The sequence below is a fragment of the Lepisma saccharinum genome, chromosome 1 (assembly GCF_977018435.1).
Source record: "Lepisma saccharinum chromosome 1, izLepSacc3.1, whole genome shotgun sequence".
Taxonomy (NCBI): domain Eukaryota; kingdom Metazoa; phylum Arthropoda; class Insecta; order Zygentoma; family Lepismatidae; genus Lepisma; species Lepisma saccharinum.
The window spans coordinates 142,763,242-142,784,160 of record NC_139229.1 but is presented as its reverse complement, the minus strand read 5'-3'; the positions used below and the strand labels follow the sequence as shown (position 1 = coordinate 142,784,160).

At 39.0% G+C, this 20,919-nt stretch overlaps 1 protein-coding gene across 2 annotated transcripts in view; it reads right to left on the bottom strand.

Annotated features, from left to right (window-relative positions):
- The window catches only part of LOC145989234 (uncharacterized), a 50,060-nt gene extending 34,350 nt beyond the window's left edge, over positions 1-15,710 (bottom strand). Inside the window, exon 1 of one of the 2 annotated variants that reach the window (XM_083124558.1) lies at positions 15,691-15,710. The gene's annotated coding sequence lies outside the window, so the exon portion shown is untranslated. Of the gene's footprint in view, positions 1-15,270; positions 15,407-15,690 lie in introns of those variants that run through there. The other variant, XM_083124549.1, reaches the window with a different exon arrangement.
- Positions 15,711-20,919: the final 5,209 nt, after the last annotated feature.

The following is a 20,919-nucleotide window of genomic DNA, read 5'->3' as shown; positions in this document are numbered from 1 at the left end:
CCCATGGTGAAGCGTGCTCCCATCTTTCCCTCCCTTCCATGTGCGAGTACGATGCACACGACACGCGGTTTTGCGCAGGTTCATTTGCATGTGGTCCCACTATACAATCATATAGCATATATAAGCATACTCGTATATAGCCTATATGACGCAAGTTTCAAAGCTTGCTCGATCATTCGGAACCGAACAGCTATTGAAGAACAACTCTGGATTTTTTAAGGTACAATTGCGTCCATCTCCCTAGTCTGAACCAAGCCAATCCAAATCTCATTTGCCCATAGTGATTTTACAGGCAATGCGTTTACCAGTTAAGATTTTGCTGACGACACTTCTTACACTACAGTTTCGAAACACGAGTATCGAATTACCAACAAAGAGAGTTACACCGTAGTGTACTGATTCAAGCCGCAGACAAAAAGAAAGAGACAAACGCCCAACCCGTGTCACGCCACACAATAACTGGAAAACGTGTCCATCTGATTTGACGCACGGATCGAAGAACTTATCGCACATCGTTTCCCGAAACGAGCTAGGAAAGCGGTAAATTAATTATGAGCCCACACCGGGAACACATGCAGGGTTACGTAGCAATACAGGGAGCGATCTCATCGCCTCGCTTTCTACCGTGACACATATGACGTATACCGGACACACATATCTCTCGCGTATCGAGTGTGGAGTACTCCGACGCACGAAACTTTATTATGACCATTGAAATATGCATAGTTCATAGTCGTAGGTTGGCAGTTCGATATAATCGTGATGTGCGTTGCGTTTGTCCGCCCATCCAGCATTGAACTACGCAATCATGCGTTGGTGAGGAAGAGGTGGGGGGGGGGGTATTACTTTTGCTTTTACCTCCGATACGAGACTTTCCGGCTGTATATTTCACTTCTCTTCTTTATGTAGATACACTTGCACAATCTCGTCTCGCCTCGAATTCAAAATTCTTTACTCGTTCTCTGTCTCTCGTTTCGTCCTGCCGGTCGCCAAGGCAAAATCTCAATCATGTTTCGATCTCGAGAAAAATACAAGTAAACAAAGGTAAAAAAAAACGTCATGAAACTAAAAACGTAACATCTTACACAGTACTCCCTATCTTTGATTTGGTGTTATTTAAGTCCACTTTATGCACAGTAAGGCTAATCGGGACTGGACCTACAGTTTAAAGTGGAATCCAAGCCACTACATACCTCCACCGAGTATCGAACCCGGGACCCCTTGATTACAAGGAAACGACGTTACCACTAGGCCATCGGGAAAGCCAGTACTCCCTATCTGTAAATAATACAACAGCCATTTCCTTCGTGTAGCTAAATAATAAGAATAGTACAGTCATCTCGATGTCGTCCATCCTCATTCAATTCGTTTCTCCCTTTTTTTTCGATCCATTAAAGCCTATTTTCAAATTTTCTCATTTCTTTTATCATTCCACTTTCTATTCCTATTTTTTTAAATGCATTTTCTTATTTTACATAGCGTTTCCTCCTCACTAGGATAATCGCGACGATGAGTATGAAATCGAAGAAAGGAACACCCGTGCCCGTTGGACTCGTACCTGGGACCGTAGCTATCGAGATCGTATTATTATTTAATTAATTCGCTTTCCTTATCTTTATATAGTTTTATCACTAAGCTAAGACTGTAACGGAGCACTCAATTAAAATGAAGACAAAGAACAGCTGAATTAATATTTTGGCAGCAGTACTGTGCGACAGAGCTTCGTTAGCAAATTATGCATTTCAAAGGATATGCTACTCTGAAGAAATCCATATTGGTGCTTGCATCTTTTCTGAAAAAACACACTAGATACATTCTGTTCATACTTCGAGTTCATAAATATCGACAATTGCTCACAACGTAGTGGGAATACAGCGTGTTTTCATTTACTCAGGGTACGCTTCAATATTCAAAGGAAAACGAACGAAATTCTACATATGCAAGTCCACAACACTAGACGCGACGAGGTGTAAATTTGTATTTGCATTTGTACAATACGGACACTTTTGGCTTTTAACGATTCCATTGAAAGTTAATGGAGTTTTACAATCCAGAAGTGACCATAACTGTACGTATTTGTAATTTTGTTATTTAGCGTCGCTTTTCTGCCACTTTTGGCCAATTACGACGATGAGGGTGAATGGTAATATGATGAAATTTAAGAAAGGACATTCACAAAGAATATCCACGCCGGTATTTCAACTCTGGAACTTACGAACATGTAAAAAAAAAGTACACGTAAAAAAATACTTATTGGAACAATTTAAAGATCTTTTTGTACATTGAGTATCAGGTATACCCAGTGGCGACAGGGGGCGAGGGGGGCAGTTGCCGCCACTTTTGCCCCCACTTTTGCCCCCGCACTATGCTAAAATTATATACAAAGGGAAATATACTGTCTTTGCCTCCTCTATCATTGTCCCTTTTTAATCTTCTTTCTGCTTCTCCGTGTTTCCTTACTTCTCCTTCCTTAACTCCTGCTTTCCCAGTCCTCGTTTTCCCCTCTCGTTCTCCTTTCTCCCCTCTCTCTCTCTCGCTTTCCTGTATTCTTTCTATTCTCTCTCATTCACTATCTCTTTCCCTGTCTTTCTCTACGGATGATGTCGCGACGAGACGAAAATTGTCAGTCTCATTCCCGTCGCCGTCTAGGGAAAAAGAAATTTTGGACTCCTGTCGAATCTTGAAACGTATACTACGAAATGTCCTCTTCTTTCATGCGTTAATTTTGGCAACGTCTTCTGCTTCTCACAGTGTCCAGCAAATTCAGAATCGTGAAATGACATCAATATTTGAGATCTGTTCCCTTCTCAAAGTACTTGCATTCTTTAGATCTCCTGCGCAAGACTTCTTCCTCATAAAAAAATGACTGCTTGGGTAAACTTGCTATTTTCTCATTATTATTCACAGAGAACTGCTATTGCTTTATTATATCAGATAACAAAGTTGCTCTGAAACAAGGGAAGATGTATTCTGCAGCCTATACGATAGAGTACTTCATAATCTTCCTTGTCCTCTAGAGCAAAAGACAAGAATGAAAATATAGTCTTCTCATCCGCAGAAATGAAAATTTTACGGAATAAAATTGTTTCTTTTCCTTTCAGTACATCCGTTCTCCCCTGTCTACATCTTTCTAGCTCTGCAAAGTGCACAATGCACTAATGTTAGGATTCTCCTCAACTTTGAGATCTTAACCCACTTATTCGCCCTAAGTAACTCAGATTTTGCGTAACCCTCTACGCAATAAAGCTTTATGGGAAATGCATCTCCATTCATAGACTTCCTTCATAACTCTTTTGCATGCGTGTTGCATCCCTTCAGGCGCGATATATCTGAAGAGTTATTCTTTCCCTGTTCTTAGTTATTTCTCTACATAACAGTAATATAAGGTTGAATTTTCTTTTCTCTCAGCGCTTTAAAAACGTTGAAAAAGTCGCTCTCCTTAATGTGCAAGACAATCCACTCTTCCTCAGAAAATACCTTCCTACGATCAAATAGCCGAAACATCTCTCAAGAATAACAAATGCATGCCTAAATACCATGTCGTCTAAAGGTCAGTGGTTCTCATGTTTCGTGAGCCCGGAATTTAAAAGTCGATGACAAAATCCCAACAATTTTACTAGGAAATAGCTTACTATCTTATTTTAACTTTATACCTTAATTAATTTGTACCCTTGAAATTTAATATTACTGAATAAAGTATGCCATAGATAATCATAGAGAGTATTATTTCCATTATGTTCAGGCACGTAGCCAGAGGGAGAGCTAAGGGGGCTGAAGCGTCCCGAAATCCTACAAATATGTAATTTAAGTGTTATTTTTATTGTTAATACCAGAAATAAAGTATAACCACAGTAAAAACTACATTACATCAAAGAAAGTTTAGTGTATAATAGAGGAACCAGGTTGTATTTTTACATTCTACAATTTAATCCAAAGAATAAACGGATCCACTGCTTTCAAAACTTAGTTTTCTTTGCGAGAGGTCACAGAATATAAACATTATGAGTAAAATTTACCACTGACTGTTATAGTTATACTAACTATGATTTTCAGTACACTAACTGTACAAAATATAAGAAAAATAATGAACAACAACTGTGTTAGATATTCACTGATACGGTGGATCGAGCATCAAAGACTCTCCATTTATGTAATAATAACAATAAATTTGGATTGAAATTAGTGTATTTTTAATAACTTATAAAAGTTATTAATGTAAAATAACAATAATTATTATTGTCATTATTATTTGTACTAATCAAGTTTTGTCTATGGCCTGACCCCCCTCTACAAATATTTCTGGCGACGCCCGTGCTGATAAGGGATGACCCCCCCACACACACACACCGAAATAAAATTCTGTCTACGGGCCTGATTATGTTAGGATCTTTGAGTAAAATTTGGTTTAAATTAGCTGGCGGCTGGATTTAATGGAATATTTTAATTTCTCTGCCCTGTTAGATCGTTTACCGCAACTGTCGCGAAAGGATTTCTGGTTATCGCAGTCAAAACCATATTTCCAGATGGTTACAAGTCGCTTTACTCTTTCGGCCATAACTCTAGAAAGACCTAACCGATTAAATTATAATTTCAGTCTCTTTGAATCCTAGCCAGCACTGGCAAGAAAGAATTTCCTCTTATCGCTAGTGAACGCCGAACAGAAGGCAATCTTGCCAGCTCGGGCTGCAAGTCGCAAACTTCAGAACCTCTCGCAGCTCGGTGTAATCGACCGCATGGGCCGGTACCGGTACACGAGCCCGGCGGTTGAGAAACGATGGGCTATACAAACAATAGCCGCCCCCTCATATTATGCAACATTTCCAGCAGCTAATCAAATGTTCCATTTCCTTGACCTAATAAGTTTATTTCCATCCCTCCCTAATAACTTTGCTGTTACTGTAGACTCAACGTCAAAATAGAAGCTCCCATGCGGCCGAATAATACACATGACTTCTTGCTGATCTTACAAGGAATAAGAGCTTCACTGTCTCTTTGAAAAAACATTTTCTTCATACAAAACCAGTATAAACGATATATACAGCACGTCACCGCACAATTCAACAATTCAAGGGATCCCGGGTTCGATACCCGGTGGAGGCACATGATGCACAGTGGTTCGGATTCGACTTTAAATTGTAGGTCCGGTCCCAATTAGCCTATCTGTGCATAAAGTGGACTTAAAACAACAATTCAAAAATTGAAACGTCGCCGCACAAACTTCTACAGCGTATAAAGATAATTCAGACAAATCATTTTTCTAAATAATGTTTCTCTGTTTGACGCCTCCTTTTGGCGCTGCTAACATGCCAAAAATAGACCTATTGTTTTACTTCGTTTTCCTGCAAATTCTGGCTAATCGCGAAGATGGGGATGAGTGATGATACGTTGAAATTGATGAAAGGACACTCACAAAAATCCCCAATGCAAAGGCCGGGAATCGAACCCAGGACCCCTCGCGTCGTAGCGCGCTGTACGAATATATGCAATGTCACACCACAGGCTGCTAAGGGATTGTCTTCGTAATTAGCATAAATAATGTATGACGTGTTTATACATAATCAGCTACATATCCGCTTAGTAAGAAGTCGTAAAGTAAATAAATTTGGTATATACAAATTTTTCAAATGTCATACCAAAGTCTCGAACCAGACGAAGAGTCTCGAACACTAAGTCTCGATCTTATTTCGACAATTCTCGAAGTAACACACCTATCTATCTCTCCCCCTCCCTCTCCCTCTCTGTGTATTTGTCTGTCTGTCTTACTTCTTCGCTCTCCTTTTCTCTGTCTTTCCTCATATTTACTTCTCCTTCTCGCTATTCTGTTTTCGAGTTACTTTCTGTCTCTCTCTTTCTCTGGAAGTGAAAAGCACAATTTACCATGAACAGGTAATTTACAGTTTCCAATTTCCATTTTAAATATTAACTTGAAGTTATCACTCATATACTGTATGTGTCACTTCAAAATGTAAAGAGTAACATTTGTAAAATAATAATAATAAAAAGGTTTGGTTATTCACGGTGACGTACTGTTACATGATTTGGTTATACTTTCAGAGAAAAAAAAAATTGACCATAAGTATAGTTACGGGAAAAAGTGCGTTCCAGTGATCATACGAAAAAAAATTCTCGTCTCGGTTGGGTCGCTACTTGTCTACTTGTGGTAAATAATTTCAATGTCTTGCTCCCATCCTGGCAGACTATAACTATATTGAATGCTTGTGGATAGGAATGCCGCGTTAAAATCTTACTGCTAGTACGACTCAGGTTTATATACCTATATATAGTCCGCCAAACTGTCCGTCACGGACACGATGGCACGAAAATGCGGACTCCCTTCCTTCAAAAAAGACTGTTGCCTCTTTATCTTCTAAGTATGGATGGCTAAACATATCCGAAATCTGGATTCCGGAAAATTTTAAATCGAGATTCGGAAAATTTAATATCTGGTTTCGGAGTCATACCAGATTTCGGGCGTAATCCAATTTTTTTTTAGGGAAAATGGATTTCGGAGGCAATCCGGATTTCTGAGGGGAAAACGAATTTCGGAGACAAAACGGATTTTGAAGGTAATCGGGATTCATAATAATTCTTCCACATGCTTTCACGTCCTAATTTGTTAATGAAGCTCTTAATGTCCTTTATTTTAAACTCTCGTATCCTCATTTCACGATCATGTATGCATACTAGATTTTGACTTTATGACGCAATACATTTAACTCAGGCCCACAAAAATCTAGACCTTTCTATTTACCATTGCATGGGATGCTTTACTTGCAATTTAAGTACATTATTTTTGCCAGTAGGATCACTAATCATTTTCATGGTGAGGCGTCACTGTGTTAGAACAATTCAAGTCTGGAGAGTTGGACCAAAATTTTGACGCCATATAGTCGCGAGGATATCGTGTGGCCTCTTGCAAATACACGGAGCGATGCGCACCAGAGAGACCTTGTTACCAAGTCATGGCATGGCGTGTTTTAAGACTACAAGCAAATTTTGTTGCTGTGACTGTGTAGTACGAGGATGTACGCATTTGAAGACGAAGTTATAAACTTGAATATAGTTTATTGTTGAGCTGCAATTAATTTCGTAATTTACTGTGGAGAGGCACATAAAAAGCGACTGTAAGTAACCAAATTGAAATAATCAACCCCTCATACTCGCCATAATTCAAGACCTTGAATAACCGCCAGACAAGAAACGATATAGCCACGAACTCTTCAAAATATGGTTCATATGAACAGGAGCATATTCACTCATTCGAGGGGCCTTTCCGATGGGTAACATCGTCGCCTTGTAATCAAGGGATCTCTGGTTCGCTACTTGGTGGAGATGAAGTCATAGTGGTTCCGATCCCGCTTTAAAATGTAGGTCCAGTTACGATTAGCCTATCTGTGCATCAAGTGGACTCAAAATAAAGAAAATCAAGCAAAGAAACAATTCATTCCACTCAAATTGATCACATCAATTTGCTCGAGCAAAGCAAAAATGGATCCGAAATCCGATGCCTCCGTTTTTGCTATACGGATTCCCAATTTCTAAAAATGCGAATTTGACCATCCCTACTTTTACCCATCATCCCAAATCGGAGTAGTCCATAATTTGATGTGGACTCCCCGATGGCGCAGTGGTAGCTTCGTCGCCTTGTGGCGACTTTCGGATCCGGATCCGAAAACAGTTTTTTAGCCGAAACAAAAAAAAAAAACCAAAAAAAAAACGCATTTCTTCCTTTGGCTCCCTTTATAGACCTGCAAAGTTTCATGGAAATCGGAGGGGGACACAGGTGTCAGATCCTTACTTCAATGTGTCCTCATCTTGACATTTGAGAGGGGTTTTGCCCCCTATGCCTTATGTTTATATTTAACTTTTCTTGTTTTTACCTTAAACCACCTTGACTTGTTCTTGTTATTTGTTAGAGTTTTCAGTGTAAAATGGCCTTAAAAGTGCTGTATCTGAAACTTTGAATAAATAAATAAATAAATAAATAAATAAATAAATAAATAAAATATTTTTTTAGCTGAAACAAAAAAATCACTTATTTCTTCCTTTGTACCCCTCCATACACTTTGTAATATATAATACTGCATATATTATAATGTTTTATTTTAATTTGTAAAACTGTAACTGTAGAACAATTGTATATTTTTTGTATAACATTTCTATCTTGTTAAATGTGTTAAAGGTTTCATCCTGGAATGGAATGTCTCACATTTATGTGTGTTTCCATTTCCAATACATTCGAATGAATAATTACATATTCGTTTCAATGGCATTTACAACCTCTGACATTTTATGTTAAACAAGTAAGATTATTTTTGTGCACGAGTGTGTTAGCCGATGCGTAGCAAAGTATTTTAGGAACAACACTTAAAAAAAAAAATCTTGGACTAACTAATGAAAAATTTCTTTGTAATCGAAGATCATAATACCTTTTAAGGTGTGGTAATATTATAATGGGATTGAGATACAAACTCTCGGATCCGGATCCGGATCCAGATCCGTAACTTTTGGATCCGTTTGGCCATCCCTAGTCCAGACCCGATTAGCCTTACTGTGAATAAAGTGGACTTAAAACACGAAATCAATCAATCAATCAATCCATAATTTGGTTTGATTTCTGTTTGCCACTTTTGGTTAATCACGACGAACATCCTTGTCCAGTGCGGGATTCGAACCCGGGACCACTGGCCTGGTAGCACACTGTGCTAACCACCCCGCCACGAAGGTCAGCGAGTAGTCGATAATACCAGGCAAATTGTCCATCACTTTTTTCATTCATTTCTTTCCCACAGCTTATTTGTTTCCAAGTAATGTAATTGCACTGATGCTTGTGCAGAGATTCTCAACTGCTTCGTTCAAGTCAGTCTTGCTTTAGTTCTTGAACCTCGCGTTGTATAGAACAAAGTGAATGAACGTACCAATGGACAATTCACCTGGTTACATTTATACAGGCCACTATCGTGAGGCGAGATAAAGGCTATCATTTAAATCTCGAGACGAGAATGAGACGTCAGTAAAATCGAGACTTCCCGTTCAAGAGTCTCGTCTCATGGCACATTTTACCTAAATCGAAAGTGCCTTAGAATTGTGCATGTTATTTCTAGACAGATATAAAGTGTTGTTTAACGTAATCGTAAAACGAAATGGACAACAGACTTGTTTCGAGACTCAAGAAGAGTCTGAGTATTTTAAGTTCACATTATGCACATGAAGGCTAATCGGTACTGGACTTACAGTTTAGAGTGAGGTCCGAAGCACTTGTGTCTCAAACCCGGGTGTACTTGATTGCAAGGCGACGACGTTACCACTACGCCATCGGGGAGGCCCCGAGACTCAAGAAGAGAACGAGACATAAAGCAAAAGGACTTTGTAAGTCGCAATGAGACAATGCAACTCGAGTCAAGACTATGAAAAATATGTTCTACATAAATTTCATGTAATCCTTATTCATCTTCAACGTTGCGATTAACCTAAGAATATAGAAAAGCGACGTAAAACACGACTACCATAGCTATCACTAATTTCTAACCACGTCTCGGCAAAATTTTTGGCCAAGAGTGCAATAACCCCTCCCCCTTCTCTCCTCTCCCCGTCCCTTTTTTGGTCAATATCGTAAGATATAGGAGTCCATGAAAGTTTAATGTTCGGTACACCGTCCCCACACATGCAAGAGGGGACAAGTGCGTACGAGGGTAACGCTGAATGTGTATGTGCGTGTAAGTGTGGGAGTCCCCCTCCCCCGGCTGTCACATCTGACAATGTATTTCTCCTCGTTACAAATACCAGACTCCCCTCCTCTCCCCCCCTCCGTCTCGATGCGATGAGTCGATATTGAGATAATGGTTCTTGTACTTGAGACGAGAATAGGAGGAGGGGATGGTTTGTAGGACACACTTGGGTTTCTGTCCAGAAGAGATCTTGTTCATATTTTAACGGATATTGTTAGCCATCCAGCTCTTGTGTCGCAGGCGATGTTTAATTTATGAAATAGCGGCTTTATCAGTGCCTTAATTGTTTATTGAGAGTGTAGCCGATTATAGAAGTCCATTCGAGTCGCAGAAAAACCTTGTTGAACTCACATCAACGTTATTTATATAGCGCTGCGATCTTATTTAATTTAAAAGTGGAAATTATACAGCTGGATCCGTCCAGAATATTCACCAAGCACGATGACATTATCACGCGTACGCCCTAGACTTTCTTTACAATCTTAACGATTATATGCAATTAATTTACAACTTACACATTAACCAAGATGGGATTATCTTTCAAAGACCATAACTGAGAAATGGACGCAGCAGAAACGTAGTTCAGACAATTTTTTGTTGATCTCCAGCAACTTACGTCACATGAAAAGAAGTACCCGATTGACCTACCTGTATATACTCAACTATGGGTTCAATTGGTTACGAGATTCCACCAATTCTATGAGAAATTAAATGCTTCACCATTTGGATATTTCATTACGTGTTGTTCATACACAACTCGGAGTTAATCATGTCACTCGTTTGTTGATTTAATTAGTGTCACACACACCGTTGTGTTAATCGTAACGTAGCAATGTGAGAATGTTAGAGGAAAATGACAGGAAGAGTAAAAAGCCAGACTCACCATACACAGTACTTAAATCAATCCTCGATTTAGGCCTGAAACTGCCATGATTCTCGTCATTCCTAGTTCAGTAAAGCTGTACCAGGGCTCTCTCAAGCTCAACGTTCATCATTTTGCGACTCCGTGAACAATTCATATCTGGGCAAGTTTAAATATTAGAGACAGGGAAAATAATTTTGCCACGAGCAAAGAAAAGAACAATAACATGCACTATTTCGAAAAAAATGCATTGTTATCTCATAGCAATGATTACACAGTACATGAAATTATTTTTCACGTAAGTTACAAACAACTCAACTTTCCTGTAGTTAAGATCTAACATCTCTTCTCCCTATGTTTTTATTCCATCTTAAGAACTAGTCGAATAAATTTCGCTGAAATATTCGAAACCAAACTGCAGATCGACTTAACTCTATACTTAGCTCTTTCTGATCATATACTTTGCATTATTAAATTCGTAACTTGAAATACAATCGTCAAGATATCATGATGTCACCTCAAGTTATCTCCTACACTACTGTACAAAGTACAGCACTTACTACTTCAATACAGGTGTTTATTTCACAATATTCGTATATTTACCGTGAGAACAAAATATGATAAGAAAATCCCGACATCTGTAATATTTAGATGAAATAATCATTAGTTTGAGATTCTTCAATCAGAAATAATTTTCTGTCAATCAAGTTTGAAATAATCTAGAAAAAAATCCACTCTTAATTTAGGAAGGACGAATTAATAATCTGATCGTATGAGTCTGTCTTTAAATATTGTTTCTTTTTTTACAGTTGTCTGTTGGTGAAGTTAGAATAGGGGCACGTGTGCACACGCCCTTACAAAAGGGAGTGGCTATGTAGTAGAAAAAAGTAGCGATATATAATATTTAGACAATAATGTTTCAGGCTATTTGACACTGATAACAGTTTCAGACCCGCCACCATCGATTCGAGGTGAAATTGACTAAGTTAGCCCGGTAACCGCTAGAGTGCACGAACTTGAATCGACATTACTTATTCCATGGCAGATACAATGAAGCGATGAAGACATGTATTGAATGGAAAGGAAATTGCTAGTTTCAGTAAACTTGCATTTGTTGTAGGGGTTGCCAAGTTTTATTCTCGCCCCAGGCATAAATATCCTTATTGGTTGCTCTGTTAGGAACCCAAGAGAAACAAAATTCTATTCTGAATAATGACTTTGCAATTACGATAATAGAAAAGCATATAAATAAACAGGTACATATTTGCTTCGTTTTCACAAATATCACAAATTATAGGTTGCGAAAATCTCGTCTTGCCTCGATTTAAAAAGAGTCTCCTCGGTAATTCATAGTCGCCGCAAGTTGAAACAGAGTTTGGTCAAACATCTCAACATCTTGTGAGTTCCGTCCATGTATTGTAATAAAGAAAGAACAAGCCTTCTCTCAATTATGCATACACGGATACTAGATTACGTTTACAATTCACTAACACAGAGAGACGTACTATCATAATTCACTACAACTAATCGCTTTATTAAAGACACCGAATACATGAGTGAATGCTGGACCAAACATCACAATACTTTCTTGCAATCTTTGAAATCAGAAATTATGTAATAAATGAGAACTTGTTGATCAGTAATTGAAATCAGGAACTCAAGGTCAATAAATGATATTCTCTTATAGTATCTTCGTGACACATTATCTGCAGTTATCACAACTATTTTGCATTTACAAGACTTTTGAAACAAAATTTTATACATACATATATTCTCGGTTAAATAGGTTATTTACTGTTCGCTATTTTTCACGCTTAGAGATGAGAAAGAAAATACATTAACGAGCCAACAGCTAATAATGACAATTATTCATCAGCACACACTTTGGACAATCATTAGATTTACACGAAATTAAAGTTCAATCTTTATTTCTTTTCACTCCACTCTTTCCCGGTTTATTCTTCGTGGTTTTCCGTGAAACGTATATTAATTGTGTGCTAGCTTCTCTGTTTCTCGGACAGAAGCTAACAAATTAGGTTTTGAACATTACTAGCTGTAGAATTAAAGTGAATTAATTTTTCGACACAATGAAGAGGCAAATCTGTCTGAATATTTGATTCATTGCACAGGTAATTTCGTGGCCAGTAGCTTGTCGTAATTTATTGAAATTATTTGGTAATTCAAAGGTTTTTCGATTTTTTCTTATTTGCAGGATGTAAGGTTGTTTTTTAGGGGAATGTAAAGGTATGTTAATTGTGTGCTAAACCTAAAATTACGTCGCATATTTTTTACAATATAGTGCTGATTTCTGCAGTTAACATTTTCGTTAATACTGCTATATTTTTGGATCAAGGACTTTTTCGAATTAGCAGTTTTTTGCACTTTAATTGATTTTGATTTGGTTTTTGTTATTTAGCGTCGCTTTTCTTCTACTTTTGGGTAATCGCGACGATCAGGATTATATGAAGAAATTGATGAAGGAACACACAAAGAACACCCATGCCTAGGCCTGGATTCGAACCTGGGATCATGGCGTCGTAGCGAGTTGTGCTAACCACTCCCCCACGGCGGTCGGTTCTCTACTTTTCCAGCTGCGTCTAATTATTTGAAAACTGAGGTGATTTTGGCAACTATAATGTCTGCGAATCTTGCTTCTTTCTGGACTTAAGTATACCTATTATAAAGTAAGCTATCGTGAAAACGAAAGTGATTTATTGCGCGATTTCTTCAGACCGTTGTTCGAAATTAAGGATCGCAAGTCTCAAAATTCGATTGTGATTTTTATTCTGGCGTTGCTGAATTCAATAGGTTGCCATTTTTGGCGATTATGCAAGTCCGATACTTAAACACATGATGGAAAATCTGAATACTATCTTCAATTATGTCAATGCAGGAACATGAAATAATTAATTTCGCAGAGGTTTACTTCCTTTATCTTTGTTCACTAGTTCATATCTATCTTGTCTCGAGTCTCGAATTATATATCATGTGAACAACATGTAGGTACAACGTATTACCGCACCAACTTTCACAGCCAGCGTATAGAGATCACAAAGGCGAAAACTCTGTCTCGTTTCGACACTACGAGCGCTTGAGAAACGATTTTTTTTATCCTGAATGTGTATGCATCCACGCAGCACGGTCACACAATTGCCGCTAATGTATAGCCTTTGTAAATAATATAACAATATACAGGGTAGCCCAAAAGTCAGTTTCCCCTAGGAGAGAACAAAATTATTATACTTGTAGTAAGGAAATGTGTATTTATTGTTGGAGAAAAGTAAGAGAACACAATCTACCGTACATGCTCAACATGTTTCCCTTCATTTGCAATACATTCTAACCCCGTTTGCCCGGTGGAACTCTTAACAACACTTTAAATTTAATTCTTAGAATTACAAATACAATTTCTCCCAGGGGAAACTGACTTTTGGGCAACCCTGTATATGGCTTATCTATAAATTTCCAGATAGATTTCCGCTTGAGAAGAAGTCTAATAGTAAAGCAAATTTGTATTAGGTAGTTTTCAAACATCATACCAAAATCTCAAACGAGACCGAGAATCTCGGTCACCAAGTCTTTCTTGTCTCGATTTTAACTCTGCCGTCTCTGTACAATCTCTAAATGTAACACAGTATTACCAGAAAAAAATCTGGATTCAAATCCAGTTTCGAATAACCAATCAATTCGTGTTCTTTACATTTTCAATCATTTGACTAACACATCGTCAGGGTTTCGAAGCATTTTGCTAACCAAAAAGTGAATAAGGTTTTTGTCTTAAGTCAACTTTATGCACAGGAAGGCTAATCGGGAATGTACCTGCAGCTTAAAGTGGGATCCGAACCACTAATGTGCTTGTACCGGGTATCGAACCCGGGACACCTTCATTTCAAGGCGACGACGTTACCACTACACCATCGGGGAGGCTAACCAAAAGGTGTCGCCTTATAACGTTTCAATGTGAAAGTAAAGAAATGTTATAAATAGATTCCGATTGTATTTTATTCCTTGCGACACAGTCTTGTAAAGCGCAAAATGTATGTTTCTCGGAATTTTTCAAGAAATGTGTAACCTATGACACCTAAATTACGCTTAAATATCGGAGTCTAGTTTCGACTCTTGTTTTAGACCTACCAAAGAGTGTAGCTGTGTGACTAATTATATTTTAATTAGTACGTATTAAAAGACTTACGGCTTTAGTTGGCTTGAAATACTCCGTTGTTACATTGTTTTCACCATTATTAGGAAATCGAGACGAGAACAGGACAGATATTTTCAAGTGCAGAAAAGACTGAGAAAGACCCGGATATTTTCTACTCGAGACAGTCTCGAGAACGAGATGGATAATTTCAACTTGACATACTCAGAGAACGAGATGGATATTTTCAACTCGACACGAGACCGAGAACGAAAAAGGATATTTAACTCGATATAAGACTAGGAACATGACGGGTGTTTTCAGCTCGGCGCGATACCAGTACAGTTTCAACTGGAGACAATCGAAAACGAGAAAGATTTTCTTGTCGATGACAACTCTAATTTTGTTACAACCATTTATCAAAACAGAGACACCACTTAATTTTCCCGAAACAATATCATGTTTCGAGAAGAGTAAGACGGATCAAAGTCACATGTCAACATATTCAAAGTTCGTCCAAACGTACGTAACATTCAGCCTACCTGTTAGCTGGAGTTTCGTTGTCCAGGAAAGTCCACCCCGTCGGAGTCGCACATGTAAGAACAGGTTGCGAGAACAACGACTGGCCTTCCGACCGTGAGCGCCAACACCTTGTAACTGGCCAAGGATCAACACGAAACCTCACTCTTGCATTTTCTTCTCTCTCTTTTCTTTTTTGTCGTTATTTTCCTTTACTAGATAACTTCTCCTCTCCCCCCCCTCAAATCAATAGCACATGTAGCGTTTTACAAAATCTGCACACCCGATGATTTCTCTCCGAGGCAGTGATTGGCGCGAATTAGATTGGTGGGGGGACTCCTCTCCATAGCAACAACCTCAGTCGACCAATCGCGACAGGGGCACTGACTTGCTCCAAGAACGGAAGGTGGAAGGAAAGAAGAAAAAAAAAGTATTCTGTGTACCTGTGCCGGGGCACCTTTTCTTTGGCGGGAAATGCACTGTTGGTTCCCGAGTTGGTCGTCTAGCGGCGCTGTCTACGCCGCAACTGTCGCCTTGGGGAAGAGTCGGTAAGGGCTACAGGTGCTGCATTCACGGCGCGTGCGCCGAAAAGCTACATTAACCGCCGGGCGCGTGCTGCTCGCGTGTGCCCGGAAGGGGGAAACGAAAGTGAGACGACGACTGCATAATCGCGGGAATTAAATTTCGCGAACTGATCGAACCGATGATCTTTTCGAAGACTGAACCTCAATCGCAAGACAGACCCGAACTTACGTGCTACACAGCACAACAATCAGCAAAACTTAAACAAACTCTTCAACGGCACTCTGAAATTAGGAAAACCGCTAAATTAAAACACCTTAAACTGCAAAAATTCATTTTTCCTCGCCTTTTAAGTGGCTTGGAGTGCTTTTGAAGGTGGTTGTCGAGAGATCGAACTGTTTCAAAGTTGTCCTCCCCCTCCCCCCCTGCGTAACGCACTTTTGCGCAAAAATCAAGAACACGCTTTATGAAAAGCCGATGAAATATTGCAAGAGCACATATCGGTTTTTGGAGGCAACTTTTATGAGCATCGACGAGTCAACAACAAGAACATGACCCCCTCACGTCACGAAACGATGATCGCAATTATGATGACGATAATATTGAAATTTTCATATCGAAGTTTGAGGTCAAGTGATTGATTATTTACGCGCGGGGTGCGGTTCCGTCATTTCTTCTTCAGAATTCGCGAGTCGCAATGTGCTGAATCTCGACATCATAGCGATGGCACGAAGACGAAACTTGGTAGCGTCGTCGCCTTGTAATCGAGGGGTCCCGGGTTCGACACCCGGTGGAGGCACACAGTGGTTCAGATCCCACTTTAAACTGTAGGTCCAGTCCCGATTAGCCTTACTGTGCATAAAGTGGACCTAAACACCAAATCAACCAACAAAATAATTATCAATTTGAGCTCCATTTAAATCAATGCAAGCTTGGAGACGTAATTGGATTTCCTTATATCTGTTCGTGGCTTAACGGATTTTTTAGGTCTGAAACACTTCCGGTTGCATCAAATAACTTGTTGATTCTTGAGGTAGTGTCACTTTTAAGTGCTAGAGGTCCATGTTCCTGCAGCATTCGTCGCTGAACTTCAGCTACACGTTATTAGTAATGGAAAATACACGTACACATTTGACACGCTGCTCAATACTTAGGCGACTTGCTGCCATTCTAAACAACATCCACTTCTTCCGCCATGCCGGTTACATGTTACATACGTGTAAAGAAAGATAAAAAGGAAAGAAAAATACTAGCTTAATTAATAAAACATTTACAGTGACTAAAGTTGCCCCCTTAATTAGTGGCCACCCTGTATATGTTTGTAGTATTCCAGGGTAACGTGCAGTAACGATAAGGACCTCTCAGAAACTAGTCCTTACCTCCCCCCCCCCCTAATCTGAGGCAGCGGTTCCTGAGTTGGGAACACTTCAAACTTTCTACATAAAAGTATTACCAGTTCCTGAATTGGAACGTCCTGAGTTGGGACATCACCAATTACCTATTACATTTTGACAGGGTGAGCTAGCCTGATTTTGGGTAGGTGACGGTCCACTCTGGCTCGGCCGCGAGCCGCCCCTGGTCTTGATCACCCCTCGGGTCTCGAAATACACAGTACATACATATGTATAAGCGACATATACAACGTGTCACCACATGAACTTTCATTGAAAGCCCCCCCCCCTCCTTTCTCTTGTTACGCCTATTTTGGTCAGGGGCGGTATCGAGACGAGACTTGTCAGTTACTGGATGTCATCTCGAGGTACAATGTACATAGGCTAGTGTAAACAACATATATAACGTGTTACTTCCACAGCCAGGTTATAGAGCTCATTAAGGTAAACAAACAACTCATCTCAAAGGTTTGCTGTTTTACACTTCGTTTCGAAGCTACAACCCTTCGGAATATGTAACACAACACAGGCTCATAGTCACCAATGGGTTGAGTTGATTGATTGATTTGTTATTTTAAGTCCACTGTATGCACAGTAAGGCTAATCGAGACTGGACCTACAGTTTAAAGTGGGATCCGAACCACTATGTTCCTCCACCGGGAATTGAACCCGGGACCCCTTGATTACAAGGTGACGACGCTACCATTGCGCCATCAGGGAGGCCCTATGGGTTGAGTTGACGATTGCTATAAACGAAATATGAGACTTAATCTAACTGTTATAAGTAATCAGGTAGATATATTGATGTCTGAAGAAGTGTCATAGTAAAATCAATCTGGTTTAGGTAAATTTTCAAGCACCATACCAAGTTTCCAACTAGACCGAGAGCCTTGGACACTGAGTGTCGGTCTCGTCTCGATTTTATAGAGATGTCACAAATTTTGGAGTGTTTGGTCTCGTTCTCGTAGTTAAGGGGTCACGGGTTCGATACCCGATGGAGGCACATAATGGTTCGGATCCCACTTTAAACTGTAGGTCCAGTCCCGATTAGCCTTACTGTGCATAAAGTGGACTTAAAACACCAATTCAATCAATCAATCAACCAATCGTCTCGGTCTCGGAAATCCTACCATTAGTGTTGCCCACGGGACGAGACGGGACATACTTTTAAAAATTCGAGACGAGACGAGATTGACCATGTGTCATAAGATAAACGAATATTTTCGAGACGAGACAGCATTTCCACGAGGCTCCACGAGACGAGACAGGCCAAAGTCTCGTCTCGTGGGCAACACTACCTACCATGCCTACGTTATCCTCGTGAATTTTTCTGTGCTTTTTTTCCTCAAATTTGGTGTTCTTATCGTCAATATTCTCGTTTTGATTTTATCACACTTTTCTTCCAAATACATCGTCAATTCTATCTTAAATGCATTTTAAAATTTTCCTATTAAGTGTATAATTTTAATAGCACGATACGTAAGTTTCTTGTAAACACATGAAAACCGTGTAGCAGAAGAATGATCATAAAGTCTCACTGAAGCATGATTTTTAGTGACTCATTCAGTCGCCTACTTTGCAGCTAATTTTTAAAGATATTATTAAAATGATCGTTAACGTTTTACTTTTCCAACTCATTTCTGAAATGTGAATGCGATTATAAACATGAACCATGCACTCCGTACGTGATTGTTGCGAGATTTAAAGTTTAAAAAAAACCTCAAAGACAAGGGTATGCCAGAGGCCCAGGTTTGAGTCCTGATCAAGTCTGAATTTTTCGCTTAAATTGCTACGTATAACTTCAACAATCACGTGTAGATTGTGTCCCATTACGTTACAGAAAATTTTCAAGTTGCGTGGAGGACATCAAAAAGAGCAACTTTTCTCATTAACATTTTGCTCGTTCAATGGTACAATCACGCATATCGTTGATTTTGAATAGGATTGTTATAAGCAGTGATGTGCCGTAGACTATAAGTTTACGTCTACATGCGTTGTCTACACGTAATCTACGCGTAGATTACATTGGGTTGTAGTTTACATACACTACGTAGACAATCTAAAGAGCATTAAAATTAATTTTCAAGGTTTTCATGAAAGGAAAGTGACATTTTCAACTATATTGGTTCCTAACGAAATGAAAAGAATCCTATTTACAACAAAATTTCTCTTCTCTTCTATCATCAACTATGGAAGAAGATAAATAGTATGCAAAAAAACAACAACAGATGGCAGTCGTGAGGCAAGAGTGGTCTTTTTCCCATAAGACACTAGAATATTTCATATATTAGGTTTCTTCCTAGGTGAGAAATTGTTCGAATTTGGAAGAAAGAGTACGAAAAGATCTCTTCACACATCAGCAACTGATACGCAGTATAATTTTCTTCTAATTCCACGGTGCTCTTTGTTAAGTTATCACCTTTCGCCATGTTGTTTACATAGATTACCTACTCTACGTGTATAAAATAGTCTACGTGTAGAATGTAGACTATCGTTGTTTACGCGTAGACGCACATCACTGGTTACAAGTCAGAAGCGTCCGTAACTTTACGACTTCTCGAAAAACATTTCTATCCTGTATTTATGCAGCCATGCAGCACAAATTCATGATGCCGAATTTTTGGTAAGTATGAGCTTACCACAGGTTCATTCATTCTAATACGCATTAATACCTATTACGTAATTCCCTTTCACTCAATCACACACTCATATTCGTTGAAAGATAATATATCCAATAAATAAAATCTAAAAACATCATACAATTCTCACAGCCTGTTTTGAGCTTAAAAATTAGAAATTTTACCGATAAACGTAAATTTATCAAATCTTAATGTGAAAAGTAAATAGTTGCCTTCATTTTTCAGCGAGTGTTTGCGAATCAGAAGGATTTCCCGCCGACTCAAATATGTCGATTACAGCAGTAACAAAGTGCATTCAAATGCATTGAAGGTTGCTACTGCTCTTTGTGTTGAACCAAAAAAATGCATCAAATGAGAATATCGGACACGATCGTTTCAAAGAAACCAAAATTGCAAATTTAACTGTGTCAATTGATGCACCAATAGTGCACCAAACTTGATTTGGTGCGATCCGAGTTCTGGGTGCTGATTCGAGTCCTGGCGTTGACACTGTTTCTTTGAGTGTCCTTTCATGAATTTTATACAGTAGCCATTCATCCTCATCGCCGCTATTAGCCAAAAGTTGCAGAAAATCGGCGCTAAATAAGAAAAATGCACAAAAGTAAATAGTACACAACGCAATGTACGGTTACTGACAATAAAAATGGGACAGCTACATCCTGAAATGCTCGCTTTCCTGGAAGGCGTTATGCGTGTTGCCTAACTCGACGGCGATAAGTGGGTTTTAATAGCAAATCTTCAATGGCAACTTCTACCACCGCCGAAGAGTTAGGCAACACACATAACGCCTTGTAGGAAAGCGAGCATTTCAGGATGTAGTTGTCCCATTTTTATTTCTGGCCAAAAGTGGATTAATTTATGAAAATAATTAAGTATACAAAATTTCGTTCACATTGCAAATTAGCATCAAGTTGTCCTGAACTATGTATTGCTTGTGTACGCTATTAAATATTGGTTATAGCGACGGGAAAATGTTTTCGGATAAACGAGTTCTTAAGCTGACCGTACACGATGAAATAAAACACGAACAACACATTGAATTCCACTCTTATAGGAAGTGATGTCGGAACACACGTCATGTTTCTTCTAGATTTCGTGGTAAATGTCTAAAAATGTTTGT